Raw genomic sequence first — 8716 nt, forward strand, 5'->3', positions numbered from 1 at the left:
CCATGTGTCAGATGTGGGTTCAGACACACCATAAAGCAGATCGTAGAAATTTTAGAACAAGATTTAGAGCTCAAAATACAAACTGATTTGTAAAGCCTCATGTCTCCCAAACGTGCCAATAACCCAGGAAACCATATATTTTTGAATGGTACACATTCTGCCGAATCTAAATGGGTAACCATGTGTTTCTACTCCTAAGTACCAAACAGCAATGCTTTTCTAAGTTTAGCAGTTTCCAAAAAAAAAATTCTAAAACATTGTCTCAAAGCTTCCACTTTCAAGCATCATATCTCCCACATAACATTAGGTACCAAGAAAACACACCCTAAATATGAAAGCCAAGGGTCCACTGAACAGTTTGATGCCAATTGTATAGGATCAACAATGTATCTGGCATTTAGAGACCCCAAAAGTAAGTAAGTGCATAAATACTGCCCCTGAGATCACTTTAGCGGACTGGGGGGGCAGGGCAGACCGGGGATCCAACCCAAGGGGCCCTGCAGGTGCGTGTCCCCTAATCCCCCCCACAGGGTCCCCCACCAGACGTCCTCCCCTGAGCTTGCGTAAGTTTAATGCGTCGGGGAGGAACGGTCGGACAGGGGGAGCACCAGGAAGGGTCGGGTCTAGGCCAATAAACCAATCCGATCCTTAAAAGAAATTGTTTCCCCGGTCAAATTATAACAAAGCCATGGTAAGTAATCAGAGCAGCTGAACCCCCTCCGAAAGCAAACTAGAACGTTTATGTTCCCCAGTGTCCCCTCTCCGACAGCAAACTAGAATGTTTATGTACCCCAGTGTTCCCTCTCCGACAGCAAACTAGAATATTAATGTACCCCAGTGTCCCCTCTCCGACAGCAAACTAGAATGTTTATGTTACCCAGTGTCCCCACTCCGACAGCAAACTAAGAATGTTTGTACCCAGGTGTCCCCTCTCCGACAGCAAACTAGAATGTTTATGTACCCCAGTGTCCCCTCTCCGACAGCAAACTAGAATGTTTATGTACCCCAGTGTCCCCTCTCTGACAGCAAACTAGAATGTTTATGTACCCCAGTGTCCCCTCTCCGACAGCAAACTAGAATGTTTATGTACCCCAGTGTCCCCTCTCCGACAGCAAACTAGAATGTTTATGTACCCAGTGTCCCCTCTCCGACAGCAAACTAGAATGTTTATGTACCCCAGTGTCCCCTCTCCAACAGCAAACTAGAATGTTTATGTACCCCAGTGTCCCCTCTCCGACAGCAAACTAGAATGTTTATGTACCCGTGTCCCTTCTCCGACGGCGAACTAGAATGTTTATGTACCCCAGTGTCCCCTCTCCAAAAGCAAACTAGAATGTTTATGTACCTGTGTCCCCTCTCCGAGGACAAACTAGAATGTTTATGTACCCCAGTGTCCCCTCTCCGACAGCAAACTAGAATGTTTATGTAATCCAGTGTCCCCTCTCCGACAGCAAACTAGAATGTTTATGTACCCCAGTGTCCCCTCTCCAACAGCAAACTAGAATGTTTATGTACCAAAGTGTCCCCTCTCCGACAGCAAACTAGAATGTTTATGTACCCCAGTATCCCCTCTCCGACAGCAAACTAGACATTTCAAGGGGGTGGGCCAGTGACATCAGGGTGTGGCCTGTGATATTTTGGGGCAGGTCTGTGCTATCAGGGGGCATTTGGAAATCCAAACAGGCAATGTTTACCTGGATAGCGCTTCTGAAAACAGGGCTGTCAAAGTAAAAATTAAACTGATGTCAACACTAGCGCTTGTTGGGGGTGTGAGGATATGAAGCCTGTAAAACAACCCATTTCCCCCATATACACAAAGCCCCTATGTAACCACCCACACACACAAGGGAAACTAACAGGAAAAAATGCCAGCATCATATTTCATACCCACAGAACAATTGCGAATATAATATGCTGCTCCGACATGATGAATTATGCCCACAAAGCTATAAAATTGGAAATACCGTGTCAACGTAATATTTAAACCTCACAGAACAGAAAACTTAAACAGTATAAATGCAATGCCAGCCTTATATGTAATGCCCACAGGGCGCATAGTCAGTATATATATGCAGTGCCAATATCATGTATAATACCCACAGGTCGCATAGAAATTATATATAAAGCGCCAACATCATGTATAATGCCCACAGGTCACACAGCCAGTATATATGCAGTGCCAACATCATATATAATGCCCACAGGGCACACAGCCAGTATATATGCAGTGCCAACATCATTTATAATGCCCACAGGGAACACAGACAGTATATATGCAGTGCCAACACCATGTATAATGCTCACAAGGCACACAGCCTGTATATATGCAGAGCAAACATCATGTATAATGCCCACAGGGCACACAGCCAGTATATATGCAGTGCCAACATCATGTATAATGCCCACAGGGCACACAGCCAGTATATATGCAGTGCCAACATAATGTATAATGCCCACAGGGCACACAGACAGTATATATGCAGCGCCAACACCATGTATAATGCCCACAGGGAACACAGCCAGTATATAGCACAAACATCATGTATAATGCCCACAGGATGAACAGCCAGTATATATGCAGCACCAACATCATGTATAATACCCACAGGGCACACAGCCAGCATATATGCAGTGCCAACATCATGTATAATGCCCACAGGGCACACAGCCAGTATATATGCAGTGCCAACATCATGTATAATGCCCACAGGGAACACAGCCAGTATATATGCAGTGCCAACATCATGTATAATGCCCACAGGGCACACAGCCAGTATATATGCAGTGCCAACATCATGTATAATGCCCACAGGGAACACAGCCAGTATATATGCAGTGCCAACATCATGTATAATGCCCACAGGGCAAACAGCCAGTATATATGCAGCGCCAACATCATGTATAATGCCCACAGGGCACACAGCCAGTATATATGCAGTGCCAACATAATGTATAATGCCCACAGGGAACACAGCCAGTATATATGCAGTGCCAACATCATGTATAATGCCCACAGGGCACACAGCCGGTATATATGCAGTGCCAACATCATGTATAATGCCCACAGGGCACACAGCCTGTATATATGCAGCGCCAACATTATCTATAATGCCCACAGGGAACACAGCCAGTGTAAATATGCAGTGCTAACACCATGTATAATGCCCACAGGGCACACAGCCAGTATATATGCAGTGCCAACATCATGTATAATGCCCACAGGGCATACAGCCAGTATATATGCAGCACCAACATCATGTATAATGCCCACAGGGCACACAGCCAGTATATATGCAGTGCCAACGTCATGTATAATGCCCACAGGGCACACAGCCTGTATATATGCAGTGCCAACATCATGTATAATGCCCACAGGGCACACAGCCTGTATATATGCATTGCCAACATCAAGTATAATGCCCACAGGGCACACAGCCTGTATATATGCAGCACCAACATTATGTATAATGCCCACAGGGAACACAGCCAGTGTAAATATGCAGTGCTAACACCATGTATAATGCCCACAGGGCACACAGCCAGTATATATGCAGTGCCAACATCATGTATAATGCCCAAAGGGAACACAGCCAGTAAACATGCAGAACCAACATCATGTATAATGCCCACAGGGAACACAGCCAGTATATATTAAGCACCAACATTATGTATAATGCCCACAGGGCACACAGCCAGTATATATGCAGCACCAACATCATGTATAATGCCCACAGGGCACACAGCCAGTATATATTAAGCACCAACATTATGTATAATGCCCACAGGGCACACAGCCAGTATATATGCAGCACCAACATCATGTATAATGCCCACAGGGCACACAGCCAGTATATATGCAGTGCCAACATCATGTATAATGCCCACAGGGCACACAACCTGTATATATGCTGCGCCAACATTATGTATAATGCCCACAGGGAACACAGCCAGTGTAAATATGCAGTGCCAACATCATGTATAATGCACACAGGGCACACAGCCAGTATATATGTAGTGCCAACATCATGTATAATGCCCACAGGGCACACAACCAGTATATATGCAGTGCCAACATCATATATAATGCCCAAAGGGCACACAGCCAGTATATATGCAGTGCCAACATCAAATATAATGCCCACAGGGAACACAGCCAGTATATATGAAGAGCCAACATCATGTATAATGCCCACAGGGCACACAGCCAGTATATATGTAGTGCCAACATCATGTATAATGCCCACAGGGCACACAACCAGTATATATGCAGTGCCAACATCATATATAATGCCCACAGGGCACACAGGCGTATATATGCAGTGCCAACATCATGTATAATGCACACAGGGCACACAGCCAGTATATATGTAGTGCCAACATCATGTATAATGCCCACAGGGCACACAACTAGTATATATGCAGTGCCAACATCATATATAATGCCCACAGGGCACACAGGCAGTATATATGCAGTGCCAACATCATAATATAATGCCCACAGGGCACACAGGCGGTATATATGCAGTGCCAAACATCATATATAATGCCCACAGGGCACACAGGCGGTATATATGCAGTGCCAACATCATATATAATGCCCACAGGGCACACAGCCAGTATATATGTAGTGCCAACATCATGTATAATGCCCACAGGGCACACAACCAGTATATATGCAGTGCCAACATCATATATAATGCCCACAGGGCACACAGGCGGTATATATGCAGTGCCAACATCATGTTATAATGCCACACAGGGCACACAGCCAGTATATATGTAGTGCCAACATCATGTATAATGCCCACAGGGCACACAACTAGTATATATGCAGTGCCAACATCATATATAATGCCCACAGGGCACACAGGCGGTATATATGCAGTGCCAACATCATATATAATGCCCACAGGGCACACAGGCGGTATATATGCAGTGCCAACATCATGTATAATGCCCACAGGGCACACAGACGGTATATATGCAGTGCCAACATCATGTATAAATCCCACAGGGCACACAGCTGGTATATATGCTAAAATCTGGTGGACATCTACAATGGAAAAATTGACCGCACTCATCCACCACAAAATGGACATATATGAAAAAATATGGACACCCTGGACCGAAAACCAAAACAATCGACCAACTAACCATATCTAAAAACGGACAATGCCAAGGGAAAATCCCAGACGCTACCTAAATAAAAGGAAAAAAAGAGAAAAGAAAAAAGACCACCCAGATATCCAACCCCTATTCTACTTTCTTTAACCCCCGTTGTTCCACATATTTTGTATGCATCCTACTTTGTTGTAAAACAACTAATAAAAACAAAGTTTAAAAACAAAAAAGCCACTTTGGGTAAAGTTTTGTAAAATGGCCCCCCCTGGACCTGCTCCAGAAAAAACACTATTTTTCAACTGCCCCATCGGTGATCGGGGTACACAGACTATTGCATGTGTCAGTTGGATCTCCCCCTCTGCTCTACATTTTGCAGCAAGTAGTCTGTAGGAACCTGAGCCCCTTCTCCCAAGGATTCTCCCTTCGTAAAGGATTCGGCCCAATACCGAACCCAATCCTAATTAGCATATGCTAATTAGGGTTTGGAAGGGTTAAATCTAAAAAAAAATTCAGCTTCCGTGTTTACATGTAAAAAAGTCACAAGATTTTTCGGATTCGCATTTGGTCCGGCCAGGAACGTGGATTCGGCTGAATCTAAATCCTGCTGAAAAAGGCAGAATCTTGGTTGAATACTGAATCCTAGATTCGGTGCATCCCTAGAAAATACTGCCCTGATGGAAGGTGCCCAACACATGGGTATCATCTAGCATTTTAACCTTTTTGTGTTCTTACTGACATTCTATTCTAAACATTTACTAGATGTATGTGGGCAACAGAAAGAGTAGAGCCGTACCAATTTAGCAAGAAGTCTCACAATCTGAGAAGCACTGAGCCTTCCTAATATTACCTAAGGGATATACAATCTGAGCTGTAATTAGCATCGTTGTATGCCCATTAAACTGCTCCCAGATGTCTCTTTCTTGGAAATAATCCTTTGCCTAAATGGCTTACATGATCAATACCTCCCCCACCAATCAGATAATCCTGGTGCTGGATTTTTTTCCCAAATCTCTACAGATTTCCGTGCGTCATATGATTTGTCAGGAATCTATACTTGCCCAGGCAGCAAACACAGCAATATCGCTCACCTTTTTTAGCTGAGGAAGAATGCCTAACGGGCAAAACAGAGCCAGGCACCCCGCCGAGCTTTAGGCCTCCATTGCCTGCTGTAATCTGCTTCTTCTTGTGCTTGTGCCGTTTTAGCTGGTGTGCAGCCAGGGCTAGGGCGACCGAACCAAGAGCCGTGCCAAAAAGGACCTTTCGAAGACCAGGAGACAGCCTGAGTTGCAAGAATGTGGACTGCAAAGACAAAAATATATAGATTCATTATAATAACCAGCTATGGATTTTGGAAAATAATAAATGTGTCTTGCGACTTTGTGGCAAGCAAGACAAGGATACTTCAAGGTCAAAGCTCCTAATGCCTTCCCACCCCAAGCATTCAGAAAAGTACGCATTACGTAAATGTGTGTGTATATAATATATATTCATGTAAATGCAGCCACTTGCTTTGACCTCTGCAGTTTCCAGGAGATGGGGTGCAGTGACAAAACTAAGGATGCACAAAACCACTACAATACCATATTGATCACTAGTGGCTCAACGGTTAGTATATTGCCTTGTAGTGCTGGGGGTTTGATTTTAACATGGGCAATAGCTGCAAGAAGTTATATAATCTCTCTTCATTCCTAAACTGGCAATCTGTGGGTTCTGGCAAATGCCAGAGGGGCTTCTGTAAGATGCCATAGACTGTCACTATTTATTAGGCCTGTGGGGCTGTTTCTATTTTGAATCCCAATCCAGACCTGTCTCTGTGTGTTTCCGCAGGGCACTCTGCTTTCCTCCCACACCCCCAAAATATACTGGATGGCTAAATGGCCCTTGATAAAACTGACCCTAATATAAAAAGGACTTTATAACTAGGGCAATGGTTGGCAAAACTGTGGGTCTTGAGCCACAAGCGGCTCTTTAGCCCCTTGAATTTGGCTCTTCCAGGTTGCGGGTTCGCACATACAGCCATATATTTATTTAGCCCCCACTTTCTACCCCGTGTACCTGTACCAGCATTAGTGTGTAGCCATATATTTATTTAGCCCCACTTTCTGCCCCGTGTACCTGTGCCAGCATCAATGTGTAGCCATATATTTATTTAGCCCCCACTTTCTGCCCCGTGTACCTGTGCCGGCATCCAGCATTAGTGGGTAGCCATATATTTATTTAGCCCCCACTTTCTGTCCCGTGTACCTGTGCCAGAAACAAGCATTAGTGTGTAGCCATATAATTATTTAGGCCCCCACTTTCTGCCGCCGTGTACCTGTGCCAGCATCCAGCATTAGTGTGTAGCCATATATTTATTTAGCCCCACTTTCTGCCCCGTGTACCTGTGCCAGCATCCACAATAGTGTGTAGCCATATATTTATTTAGCCCCACTTTCTATCCCCTGTACCTGTGGCCAGCATCCGCATTGTGTGTACCATATATTTATTTAGCCCCCACTTTCTGCCCCGTGTACCTGTGCCAGCATCCAGCATTAGTGTGTAGCCATATATTTATTTAGCCCCCACTTTCTGCCCCGTGTACCTGTGCCAGCATCCAGCATTAGTGTGTAGCCATATATTTATTTAGCCCCCACTTTCTGCCCCGTGTACCTGTGCCAGCATCCAGCATTAGTGTGTAGCCATATATTTATTTAGCCCCCACTTTCTGCCCCGTGTACCTGTGCCAGCATCCAGCATTAGTGTGTAGCCATATATTTATTTAGCCCCACTTTCTGCCCGTGTACCTGTGCCAGCATCCAGCATTAGTGTGTAGCCATATATTTATTTAGCCCCCACTTTCTGCCCCGTGTACCTGTGCCAGCATCCAGCATTAGTGTGTAGCCATATATTTATTTACCCCCACTTTCTGCCCCGTGTACCTGTGCCAGCATCCAGCATTAGTGTGTAGCCATATATTTATTTACCCCCACTTTCTGCCCCGTGTACCTGTGCCAGCATCCAGCATTAGAGTGTAGCCATATATTTATTTACCCCACTTTCTGCCCCGTGTACCTGTGCCAGCATCCAGCATTAGTGTGTAGCCATATATTTATTTAGCCCCCACTTTCTGCCCCGTGTACCTGTGCCAGCATCCAGCATTAGTGTGTAGCCATATATTTATTTACCCCCACTTTCTGCCCCGTGTACCTGTGCCAGCATCCAGCATTAGTGTGTAGCCATATATTTATTTAGCCCCCACATTCTATCCTGTGTACCTTTGCCAGCATCCAGCATTAGTGTGTAGCCATATATTTATTTACCCCCACTTTCTGCCCCGTGTACCTATGCCAGCATCCAGCATTAGTGTGTAGCCATATATTTATTTAGCCCCCACTTTCTGCCCCGTGTACCTGTGCCAGCATCCAGCATTAGTGTGTAGCCATATATTTATTAACCCCCACTTTCTATCCCGTGTACCTGTGCCAGCATCCAGCATTAGTGTGTAGCCATATATTTATTTAGCCCCCAATTTCTGCCCCGTGTACCTGTGCCAGCATCCGGGCAGAAATTGGTGGGCCCTAATATAAATATATGGGCTACACACTAATGGTGGGAT

General features: G+C 45.0%; 1 long non-coding RNA gene across 1 annotated transcript in view; it reads right to left on the reverse strand.

The window, feature by feature from the left end:
* LOC105946495 overlaps window positions 1–8716 on the reverse strand; it is a 79516-nt gene that overhangs the window by 3061 nt on the left and 67739 nt on the right. The window contains exon 3 of the long non-coding RNA XR_004219690.1: window positions 6210–6420. This is a non-coding gene — a long non-coding RNA (uncharacterized LOC105946495). The remainder of the gene's footprint in view (window positions 1–6209; window positions 6421–8716) is intronic.

This window comes from Xenopus tropicalis, chromosome 8 (assembly GCF_000004195.4).
Source record: "Xenopus tropicalis strain Nigerian chromosome 8, UCB_Xtro_10.0, whole genome shotgun sequence".
NCBI classification, from domain to species: Eukaryota; Metazoa; Chordata; class Amphibia; order Anura; family Pipidae; genus Xenopus; species Xenopus tropicalis.